At 44.2% G+C, this 12155-nt stretch overlaps 3 non-coding genes across 3 annotated transcripts; all 3 read right to left on the bottom strand.

Moving 5' to 3' along the window:
• Window positions 1–503: 503 nt before the first annotated feature.
• On the bottom strand, window positions 504–610 carry LOC120269566. Its single transcript, XR_005539216.1, has one exon. It is a non-coding gene; the product is annotated as a small nucleolar RNA R71 (small nucleolar RNA).
• Window positions 611–2604: 1994 nt separating this feature from the next.
• LOC120269782 lies at window positions 2605–2711 on the bottom strand. The gene has a single exon (XR_005539418.1). It is a non-coding gene; the product is annotated as a small nucleolar RNA R71 (small nucleolar RNA).
• Window positions 2712–10168: 7457 nt separating this feature from the next.
• LOC120269529 lies at window positions 10169–10275 on the bottom strand. The gene has a single exon (XR_005539180.1). It is a non-coding gene; the product is annotated as a small nucleolar RNA R71 (small nucleolar RNA).
• Window positions 10276–12155: the final 1880 nt, after the last annotated feature.

Genomic DNA, 12155 nt, shown 5'->3' with positions numbered 1-12155 from the left:
CGTGTCGCAGGAACAGGAAGGAGAAAAGACTTACAAATAATCAATCGCCAGAAGCTATGGATAATCCTGAGGAAGCAAGAGCTGGGGACAATGCACCAGCAAATGAGCAAGTATTTAATAATCCAATGGTGGTCAATCAACCAATGGTTTTGCGTGATTATACGATGCCATCAACTGGCATTCAACCTGCGATTAGGCGTCCAGTCATTCAGGCGAACAACTTTGAGCTGAAGCCGGTGACTCTTCAAATGATTCAAGCAATTCAGTTCAATGGGCTACCTAATGAAGACCCCAATCTTCATATCGCGAACTTTCTTGAAGTTTGTGATACATTTAAGTATAATGGAGTGGACGATGAAGCAGTTCGCTTACGTCTATTTCCTTTCTCTCTAAGAGATAAAGCAAGAAACTGGTTGAATTCATTGCCACCAGATTCCATTGTGACATGGGATGATCTTGTTCAGAAATTCCTTGCCAAATTCTTTCCACCAGCCAAAACAGCAAAGATGCGGATTGAAATCAACAATTTTGCTCAATATGAAGGCGAAACATTATATGAGGCATGGGAAAGATACAAGGAATTATTAAGGAAATGTCCTCATCATGGGTTGCAGAAGTGGATGCAGATTCAAAACTTTTACCAAGGCCTGAACAGCACCACCAGAACACTAGTGGATGCATCTGCAGGTGGAGCTTTAATGAAAAAAACTATTGATGAGGCATATGAATTGCTAGAAGATATGGCTGCTAACAACTATCAATGGCCTAATGAGCGAAACATGCCAAGGAAGGTGGCTGGAGTACATGAGATAGATGCTATTACCAACCTTTCAACCCAAATAGCAGCTCTCTCAAAGCAGTTACAGAATAATAATTTGCTAGCAAATGCAGTAAAGACTACATCTCTGGCTTGTGAAATGTGTAATGGGCCTCATCAAAGCTTTGAATGTCCAGCTGGTAATTCTTTTTCGCAAATGATGACAGTAGAGCAAGCTCAATATGTGGGGAATTTCAATAGGCAACAAGATAACCCCTACTCCAATAGGTATAATCCAGGATGGCGGAATCATCCTAACCTGTCTTGGAAAAATAACTCAACCATGCAGGAACAGAGCAACCCACCCCAAGAGAAGAAAATAAATCTGGAGGAAGCAATGGCTCAGTTAGCTACAACTCAAACGCAGTTCATGAATGAAACTCGCACTAGCTTGCAAAATCAGTCTGCACAAATCAGGAATTTGGAGGTTCAGTTAAGTCAAATGGCAGGTATGCTAACAGAGAGACAACAAGGAAACTTGCCTAGCACATCTGAGGCAAATCCAAGAAAGAGTGGCAATGACCCTCCACTTGGGCTTAGTTGCGCGTGCAACGGAGTGAAGCGTTGAGGTGATCTTAGTATCTAGGGCTTAATTGTGATTAGGGACCTTCCACCTGGACCAAAGGGTTAGGTCTATAATGAGGAAGAGATTTATCACTTGGAATCCCTAGAGCTCATTGCAGCTCTATTCGAGTCCGAGGTTGAGAGGTTATTTAATCTCTCCTCCGGGACATGTATAGAGTTAGGAATAGTTGACCTTAGATTTCGGGCTATGTATTTAAGGATTTCCACGACTCACCATTGCTTTGATTAGGAAGCATAATAGAGGGTTCTTGCACTTGAAAACGATTGTCCTAGGTGGAGCATTATCCGAGTACCCCATCTTTATCGATTGCCTTACATCCCTCTTTACTCGTACTCTCTTACTTGTTGTTTTTTTACTTTTGAGAATTGAATCATTGTCACACTTATCACTACTGATCTTTCACATAGCTAAGAAGTGAATTAAGTGTTTTTATTCCCTATTCCCTGTGGATTCGATACCCACTCATCCTTGATTATTACTTCAACAAACCCGTGCACTTGCGGGATATACGCAAGGGGATCTTGTCAAGTTTTTGGCATTGTTGCCGAGGAATAGGCGTTTAGAGATACTTTGCACTTTGTTTTCGTAGCTATTTCACCATACATTCTATTTCATATCTTCTTATTCTATTATTGCTCTGATTTCTTTTTCTTTCTTTTTGGGTGCAGCTCCAGGTTATGACCCGAGGGAATCCCTCAATATTGATTGAAGAAGATCCTGAGCTTGAACGTACACTTAGAAGAAAAGGGAAAGAGCATGTGCAAGAACAGTCTAATTTAGTTGATTTGGAAGTGGAAGGATTTGAAAACAAGATAGAACAGAATGAGCAACAACGGACATTATCTCGATTATGCTGCACCTTCGAGTGTTGGGGACACAATCGAGCATCGTAGCGTCCCCGATCACAGCTCAGAACTTTGAGCTGAAGTTGGCATTCATCCACATGTTGCAACAATCCGTACAGTTCAACGGTTTGGCCGATGAGGATCCAAACAGTCATATAGAGAGTTTTCTTGAGGTGTGTGATATGCTGAAGATAAACTAAGTGATGGATGATGCCATCAAGTTAAGACACTTCCCATTTTCACTAAAGGGGAGAGCGAAGCAGTGGCTACACTCATTACCTAGAGCATCAATTACCACATGGGAGGAGATGGTAGAAACTTTTTTTGCCTGTTATTTCCCTCCCGGAAAATTAGCAAAGCTTGGGAATGAGATCTCATTCTTTGTTTAGTTGGAATTGGAGTCTCTATTCGAGACATAGGAAAGGTTCAAGGAACTCCTGAGAAAATGCCGGCAACATGGATTTCCAGAGTGGATGATTGTTCAGCCCTTTTACAACGGTTTGAATTCGAGTCCAAGGCAACTCTTGGATGCGGCAGCAGGAGGTACTTTATTTAGCAAGACCCCCGATGAGGCCCGTCAAGTAATTGAGGAAATGGGGCTAAACAGCTACCAATGGAATGCTAGGGAGAAGAAAAAGGTGGCCAGTCTCCATGAAATCGATGCGGTAACTTCATTGGCGACTCAAGTGGAAAATTTGAGTAAGAAGTTAGATCTTCTAACTTCAAATAGAGTGGCGGCCGTGTCTAATTGCCCCAGGTGTGGTGGAGGACATGCTCCCTCCGATTGCCCGATCTCTATCGGTGATGTTTCTTCGGTGGAGAACGTTGATTTTTTAGGTAATGGCATGAGACCTCAAGAAAACCCATATAGCAATACCTACAATTCTAGTTGGAAGAATCATCCCAATTTCTCATGTAGTAATCATGGTCCATAAAAGGCCATGGGGCCACTGGGTTTCCAACAACAACAACAAGCCCTCAGGTGGAAAACAGAGTCTCAGGTCTGGTTACCCGAATGAATGACTTAGAGAAGCACTTGACTAGATTTGTGCAATCTGTAAATGGAAGGTTTGAATCAGTCGAGGCTACACTTCGCTACCACACCGCCTCTTTGCATAACCTTGAAAATCAAGTGGAGCAAATTGCAAAGTCTCTCTTTGAAAGGCCACATGGAAGCTTGTCGAACAATATAGAAACCAACCCTAGAGAGCACGTGAAGGCGATCACTTTGAGAAGTGGTCGTGAGGTTGAAGGTAGGCTTCCGAGTGAGAAGCCAAAAGAACATGCACCCGATGTTATAGAGGTGGAAGAGGGAACAAGCAAAGAGAAAGATGTGGCACCCCCACCTTTCAAGCCAAGAATCCCTTATCCCTCTAGAATGAAAAATGACCAAGGAGATGAACAGTACAAGAAGTTCCTGAGTTTGTTCAAGCAACTCCACATCAATATTCCTTTTGTTGAGGAATTGACCCAAATGCCTAAGTTTACGAAGTTCTTGAAAGACTTGTTGACTAACAAGAGGAAATTGGAGGAAAGTGCTTCAGTGATTTTAGATGCTTCATGCTCGGCGGTATTGCAAACGAACATGCCGAACACCTTCTTTCAAAAGCTAGGCTTGGGTGAGCCTAGGCCTACTCGGATGACTTTGCAACTAGCGGACCGAACAGTATGACATCCGAGAGGCATCATTGAAGACGTGCTTGTCAAGGTGGACAAGTACATTTTCCGGTTGACTTTGTAGTGCTAGACGTCGATGAGGATGTGGATGTACCTTTGATACTTTGGAGACCGTTCTTGCGGACTTCCAAGGCATTGATTGACATGGACGGCGGAGAGCTAACTTTGACGGTTGGAGATGACAAGCTCACATACCACCTTGCTGAAGCCATGGGGCATTCTCTTGATTTTGATGATACTTTATATTTTCTAGACACTACTGATGAGATTGTTGATGAATACATGCAGGAAATGTTCAATCCGGAGCCATACAATGGTTTGTTCAGCCAAGATGAGGATTATGAAGAAGTAATGATTCTTGGATCGACGGAAGAAGTACCATCTACCGCAGGGATCTTAAAGAAGGTGCTCCGGAAAATGAAGAGTGCTAGGAGACGCCACTGGAAACATTCCAAGTCTGTTGGAGACAGATGTGAAACAAAGAAGTTGGACGAATCATTGTTAGGTGGTCCGAAGCCCGATAATTCACCTTCTCCCGTCAAGAGACTTTGCACATCATGCTTTTCAAGCCATGGGTAAGAGGGCAACTTTCATTCATGAACCCCCGTGAGGTAAGACAAGGTACGTCAAGCTTAGTGATGTTAAACAAACGCTTCTTGGGAGGCAACCCAAGTGTTTACTGTTTTCTTATCTTCTAGTTTAGTTTGTTTGCATGAATAAATTATTAAGTGTTGGTGTCTTGATTTTTAGATGCTTATGCTGAGATTTTCTTGTTAACTTTGAATATTCATCGTGTGTTTTCATGTGGAATTGGTGAAGTTATGTCATTTGACCTTTATTCCATGTTTCTCACTGGTAAACCTCGCATACTAGGGCAGGCTCTAAGTGTGTAAACAAGTTCAGAAACTTTCTGCAGAGCCTACAGATTTTTCTAAGGCTGACCCTATGAACGACCAAGCGAATATCGCACGCCCATCGGTAATTTACGCAAGGGTGTGTGAATTCCTGCAGAGTTTGACCGATTATCCCGAGAGCACACAGGGGTGTGAACTCACCCCTGTGGGCGACCTTGTGAAACGTACATGAGCGTGGGTAATTTCCACATGGCCGTGTGAAACTCTGCAGAGGAGCCCTTTTTATCCTGAGAAGACACAGGGGCGTGTGGGTGCCCTTGTGAGTTGGGCATGTGAATGTCCACGCGCGTGGGGAATTTCCGCACGGGCGTGTGTAACACTTAGGGATTTTTCACGGATGTACAGAGAAACCACAGGGGCGTGCGGTTGCCCCTGTGGGAAGGGCGCACGGGCGTGGGTATTTTCCGCACGCTGGTGGGAGAGTGTTCAGAGACAATGAGGTGTTTCCAGAGAGCGCACAGGGGCGTGTGTACGCCCCTGTGGCTCTCTCGTAATGAGGCACATGGCCGTTGGTAATTTCCGCAAGCCTGTGTGGATGCACAGAATGCCAAGGGGTGCGATTTCTTTTTAAAGAAGAATAGTTTCTCTCGTTCTTCACGTCTTCCAGTCACCTGAAAACACTCTTACATCATTTCCCGACTTCATAGCGGCAATTTGGTGGGATTTTTGCCAGGTTTTCCGGCCGGTTCTTGATTTTCTCTTCCCATATTGTCGGTAAGCCCTATTTAATATTTTCTTCGCAAATTCATGGTTTCCATCGATGAATTTAGAGAAAAATGCTTCATTTATCCAATTAGAAAGATTATTTGTGTTTTAGAATGAAGAAGAGGTAATTTCACTGTGTATTTTTGGAGTTTTAAGGCGCGGCCGTGCGGTTTTCACGCCCACGGGCGTGCGAAAATTCCACATGACCTTGTGGATTTCTGCAGAGTTAGTTTATCAACTTGTTTGATCGATTTCGCTTCAAATTTTGCAGATTATGGCACCTTGTTCGAAGAAGGAAGCTGATAAGAGGCCGCGTGAGTCATCCCCTGAGCCTGAGGACATGAGTTTCGCGATTCTAGAGCATTAGGTTCGCTATGAACGCCTGTCGAGACTCCGGTTCGGACAGACTCAATTCCTGGACACGAGTATACTGAGAAATCTATAACAGGGAGATGAGCTCGCTGACGAGGTCGAGGATCTCATTTCAGCAAGTGGTTGGAGGTAGTTATTGACGATTAGAGAGCCAACCGTCCGAGAATTTGCACTGGAGGTGCTATCATCATTCGAGTTTGATAGATCTTACGCGAGCTTCGACAGTTTGGACACCATTCAGTTTAGAGCACTTGGATACCACCATAGCTTGAGCATCACTCAGTTTTCAGTTCTGCTTGGCTTATATGAGGAGGCATTCACAGACACTGAGGAGTACACTTAGTTACCGACTGATTACCCTGGAGCCTTGACCCCGTAGAGAGCTTACAGAGTACTATGTGGTCAAGGTCTGTACGAGCCGGGGTATCCAAGGCCACGTGCCTTTCCCGACCTGCATACAGATATTTACATGCCATCATGAGTAGGTCGGTGAATGGCCGTGTTGATAGCACTACTGTTCTGAGCCGGCAGGAGCTTCTATACTTGTACTCGATGGTGCAGCGCGTACCGATTCACTTAGGACACATCATGGCAGAGTACATCAGACATCAGGGGTATTATGCTAGACTGGGAGTGATCTTCTCAGGCCCCTACATTACAAGATTAGTGCTGGGCATGGGTCTCTTGGATTCAATTCGTGGGGCTGAGAAGACGTGTATACCTACTCCCCTAAGTTTAGAGACACTGAGATTAATGGGCATGGTCCGTTGACTTTGGATAGGGGTTTATACTTTGGTGCTACCAGCTCCAGAGATAGCTGAGGATGAGGGTGATCATGCTGAGGCTTCCCAGCCTGCCCCCGAGCCTCACCCAGCACCGATGGAGACCGAGGCATCTCCGGCGGAAGAGGATGCACCCCCCGTGCGTATGTTTTCACCATCTCGAGCCCATGATCGCTTTGAGAGGCTCAAGAATGCGGTGGGAGTGATACAAGCAGAGATGGTTGAGGCTCGAGCAGAAATTGCCGAGATTAGGGTTACGCAGGTTACTCATTACACAGAGTTCATGGCTCCCTCGACACCTCCAGCAACCCCATCACCTGTTCTAGCACCACAGGATTCACCATGTGCTTCTCCACCACCAACAGCAGCAGAGGAGCCGACAGAGAGTGACACCAACATTTGACTTTATTTTTCTGCATTTTCTTTATTTTGCATTTTATTTTAGACTTGTTCACTCAGAAAGGATTCTCCTTCTGAGTTTATTTTCATTTTGCAGTTCGAGTTGTATTCATTGCTTTATCTTTTATATACTCGAGTGATTTTTGTTTTTCTTGAGCTTCACTGAACCCCCTCGTGTATGCGTGCATATGGTCTTGTCATCTTGGGAATTGAGAGTTAGTCATGGGCATGGCCAAATTGCTTTGGCACTTGGCCGTATGAGCACCACAACCCGTCAGAATATTACTCCCAAGGACTTAGCTCCATCAAACATGACACTAGGAGTTAGGGGAGTATTGTTTTGATTGCTTCGCCCACATATATTATTCATTAATATATAATTTGAGTGAGCTTGCATATGTACATTGAGGACAATATACAACTTAAGTGTGGGGGAGGGGGAGTTTCGTAGTGCACACATCCTTTGTATTGTTCTTGATTGATATACCTGCTCACATAGACAATGGCGGTTCACCTTAGTTACAATTATTGTTGATAAGTGCTTGTGTGATATGAATGCGAAGCATTCTTTCCTTATGTTGAGCATTACTTTTCCCGGGTTTCTACATTAATATGTGTGTTTTTATGTTACTTTCGTGCAGATAGGGTTGTGAGGCCCAGTACGAAGGAAAAAAGCCAATGTGGATCTTAATGCACCGATTTTGGAGGAAATCTTGATAAGGTTCAAACGGGAAGACATAGGTCGGGTGCGAGATGCTAGAGTGTGTGCCAACGTCCTCGTATTTGAGTTAGCACAACTATTTGGAGGGGCACAAGGGCAGTCACACTCAAGTATTCTGACTTATGCACATAGAAAAAGATCTCCACCAACTTGTCCGTCATTAAAGAAGCAAAGCAATCCACGATGTGAACTTGTGCCCATTTGTGTCACCTCAATGAAAGTATGGACTCGGGAAGTATTTTTAGGACAGGTACTGTAGCAGAACAATGCAGCGAAAGTACTGTAGTAGCACTATTCACAGCCGGCCGAGAAAACAAGAATTCAAGGAATCCGCACGGGCGTGTGAAAATTATACACACCCGTGTGGAAATTCCACATGGCGTGTGACAAACCCACAGGCCCGTGTGGTCGCCCGATTCCAGCCCTATTTAAAGCCGATTCAACCCCGATTTCAGCATTCTTTTCTCCATTTTTTCCCCAACTTGAGAGAGGGTTTCGGCTAGCGTTTTGAGAGGTATTGGCTAAGGTTTTGGAGAGGTTCTATGGCTCCGACATCGTCATTCCTTAGGAAGAAGGTTGGTAGGGGAGCTTCCGTCGAGGCGTATCCTATACCGGAAGAGGGAATCTTTGGACGACGAGTAGAGGACTTTCCACAAGACCATCGACACGACTATCGAGGGGATTTCTCTATGGATTCATTGCTTTTACATTCTATTTCTTTGATTGTACTTAGCTCCATGGAGAGCTAAACCCCTAGTGGGTACTTGGGTATTTGTGAACCCTAGGATGTATTTGTTTCATTGAATCTTTTTATTATGCTTTCAATTAATTGATGTTTATTGTGAGTTCCAACCTTGAATGCTTGATTGTATGAACATTTCCCCTAGAGTGACACTAGGGTTGAGAGTTCTTGTTGGTAACCTTATGAGTGAGTGACACACCATGAGGTTAGACAAAGCTAGGTTGGAAAGGGTTTAGAGGGTGAGTCGAGAGGTACAGGACAGTCCCCTTTCCCCTCCAATGTGATAGATTCTACCCCCGTTCCTCGAGTTCTTTGTGACCATAATAGAGTGAATGGTCTAAGAGATAACCCTCCACTGGGGCTTAGTTGCGCGTGCAACGGAGTGAAGCTTTGAGGTGATCTTAGTATCTAGGGCTAAATTGTGATTAGGGACCTTCCACCTGGACCAAAGGGTTAGGTCTATAATTAGGAAGAGATTTATCACTTGGAATCCCTAGAGCTCATTGCAACTCTATGCGATTGCGAGGTTGGGAGGTTATCTAATCTCTCCTCCGGGACATATATAGAGTTAAGCATAGTTGACCATAGATTTGGGGCTATGTATTTAAGGATTTCCATGACTCACCATTGTGTTGATTAGGAAGCATAATAGAGGATTCTTGTACTTGAAACGATTGTCCTAGGCGGAGCATTATCTGAGTACCCCATCTTTATCGATTGCATTACCTCACCCTTTACTCGTACTCTCTTACTTGTTGTTTTTACTTTTGAGAATTTAATCATTGTCACACTTATCACTAGTGACCTTTCATATAGCTCAGAAGCGGATTAAGTGTTTTTATTCCCTATTCCCTGTGGATTCGATACCTGCTCATCCGGGATTATTACTTCGACAAACACGTGTACTTGCGGGATATACGCAAGGGGACCTTGTCAAGTTTTTGGCGCCGTTGCCGAGGAATAGGCGTTTAGAGATACTTTGCACTTTGTTTTCTTAGCTATTTCACCATACATTCCATTTCATATCTTCTTATTCTATCATCATTCTGATTTCTTTTTCTTTGTTTTTGGGGACAGCTCCAAGTTATGACCCGAGGGAATCCCTCAATATTAATTGAAGGAGATCCTGAGCTTGAATGTACACTTAAAAAAAAAGGGGAAGAGCCTGTGCAAGAATAGTCTAATTTCGCTGATTTTGAAGTAGAAGGATCTGAAAACATGGCAGAACAGAATGAGCAACAGCGGACATTATCTGATTATGCTAGAACTTCAGTGTTGGGGACACAATCGAGCATTGTGCGTCCCCCGATCACAGCTCAGAACTTTGAGATGAAGCCGGCATTCATCAACATGTTACAACAATCCGTACAGTTCAACAGTTTGGCCGATGAGGATCCAACCAGTCATATAGAGAGTTTTCTCGAGGTGTGTGATATGCTGAAGATAAATGGAGTGAAGGATGATGCAATCAAGTTGAGAGCCTTCCCATTTTTCCCAAAGGGGAGAGCGAAGCAGTGGCTACACTCATTACCTAGAGCATCGATTACCACATGGGAGTAAATGGTAGAAGCTTTCCTTGCCCGTTATTTCCCTCCCGAAAAATCTGCAAAGCTTAGGAATGAGATTTCATCCTTTGTTCAGTTGGAATTGGAGTCTCTATTTGAGACATGGGAAAGGTTTAAGGAACTCTTGAGAATGTGCCCGCAACACGGATTTCCGGAGTGGATGATTGGTCAGACCTTTTACAACGGTTTGAATCCGAGTATAAGGCAACTCTTGGATGCGGCAGCAGGAGGTACCTTAGGTAGCAAGACCCCAGATGAGGCCCATCAATTAATTGAGGAAATGGGGCCGAACATCTACCAATGGAATGCTAGGGAGAAGAAAAAGGTGGCCGGTCTCCATGAAATAGATGCAGTAACTTCATTGATGGCTCAAGTGGAAAATTTGAGTAAGAAGTTAGATCTTCTAACTTCAAATAGAGTGGCGGTCGTGACTAATTGCACCGGGTGTTGTGGAGGACATGCTCCCTCCGATTGCCCGATCTCTATCGGTGATGTTTCTTCGGTGGAGAACGTTGATTTTGTAGGTAATGGCATGAGACCTCAAGGAAACCCATATAGCAATACCTACAATTTTGGTTGGAAGAATCATCCCAATTTATCATGGAGTAATCAGGGTCCACAAAAGGCCATGGGGCCACCGAGTTTCCAACAACAACAACAACAAGCACTCAGGTGGAAAACAGAGTCTCAGGTCTGGAAACCCGAATGACTGACTTAGAGAAGCACTTGACTCGATTTGTGCAATCTGCAAATACAAGGTTTGAATCAATCGAGGCTACAATTCGCAATCACACCGCCTCTTTGCATAACCTTGAAAATCAGGTGGGCAAATTGCGAAGTCTCTCTCTGAAAGGCCACATGGAAGCTTGCCGAGCAATACAAAAACCAACCCTAGAGTGCACATGAAGGGGATCACTTTGAGAAGTGGTCGTGAGGTTGAAGGTAGGCTTTCGAGTGAGAAGCCAAAAGAACACGCACCCGAGGTTATAGAGGTGGAAGAGGGAACAAGCAAGGAGAAAAAGATGGCACCCCCACCTTTCAAGCCAAGAATCCCATATCCCTCTAGATTGAAAAATGACCAAGGGGTTGAACAGTACAAGAAGTTCCTGAGTTTGTTCAAGCAACTCCACATCAATATTCCTTTTGTTGAGGCATTGGCCCAAATGCCTAAGTATGCGAAGTTCTTGAAAGACTTGTTGACTAACAAGAGGGAGTTGGAGGAAAGTGCTTCAGTGATTTTAGACGCTTCATTCTCGACAGTATTGCAAAAGAACATGCCGAACAAGAAGAAAGACCCGGGAAGCTTCATCATTCCGTGAAATAATGGCAATCTAGGTAAGGAAATGACATTATACACCTTCTTTCAAAAGCTAGGCTTGGGCGAGCTTAGGCCTACTCGGATGACTTTGCAACTAGCGGACCAAATAGTGTGACATCTGAGAGGCATCATTGAAGACGTGCTTGTCAAGGTGGACAAGCACATTTTTTCGATTGACTTTGTAGTGCTTGACAAGGTCCCCTTGCGTATATCCCGCAAGAACACAAGTTTGTCGAAGTAATAATCCCGGATGAGCGGGTATCGAATCGACAGGGAATAGAGAATAAAAATACTTAATTCGATTCTTAGCTATGTGAAAGATCAATGATGATAAGTGTGACAATGATTCAATTCTCCAAAGTAAAAACACAAGTAAGAAGGCACGAATAAAGGAGAAGGTAAGGCAATCGATAAAGATGGGGTACTTATGCAGGTCGAGAAAGGCACGTGGCCTTGGACACCCCCGGCTCGTACTAACCCTGACCACATAGCACTCTGTAAGCTCTCTGCGGGGTCAAGGTTCCAGGATAATTAGTCGGTAACTGAGCGTACTCCTCCGTATCTGTGAATGCCTCCTCATACAAGCCAACTAGTACTGAAAACTGAGTAATGCTCAAGCTATGGTGGTGTCCAAATACTCTGAACCGAATGGAGTTCAAACTGCCAAAGCTCGCGTACGATCTGTCAAACTCGAATGATGATAGCACCTCCA

The sequence above is a fragment of the Dioscorea cayenensis genome, chromosome 9 (genome assembly GCF_009730915.1).
Source record: "Dioscorea cayenensis subsp. rotundata cultivar TDr96_F1 chromosome 9, TDr96_F1_v2_PseudoChromosome.rev07_lg8_w22 25.fasta, whole genome shotgun sequence".
NCBI classification, from domain to species: Eukaryota; Viridiplantae; Streptophyta; class Magnoliopsida; order Dioscoreales; family Dioscoreaceae; genus Dioscorea; species Dioscorea cayenensis.
Note: the sequence above shows the minus strand (reverse complement) of the source record. Positions and strands in the feature narration are given on the sequence as shown.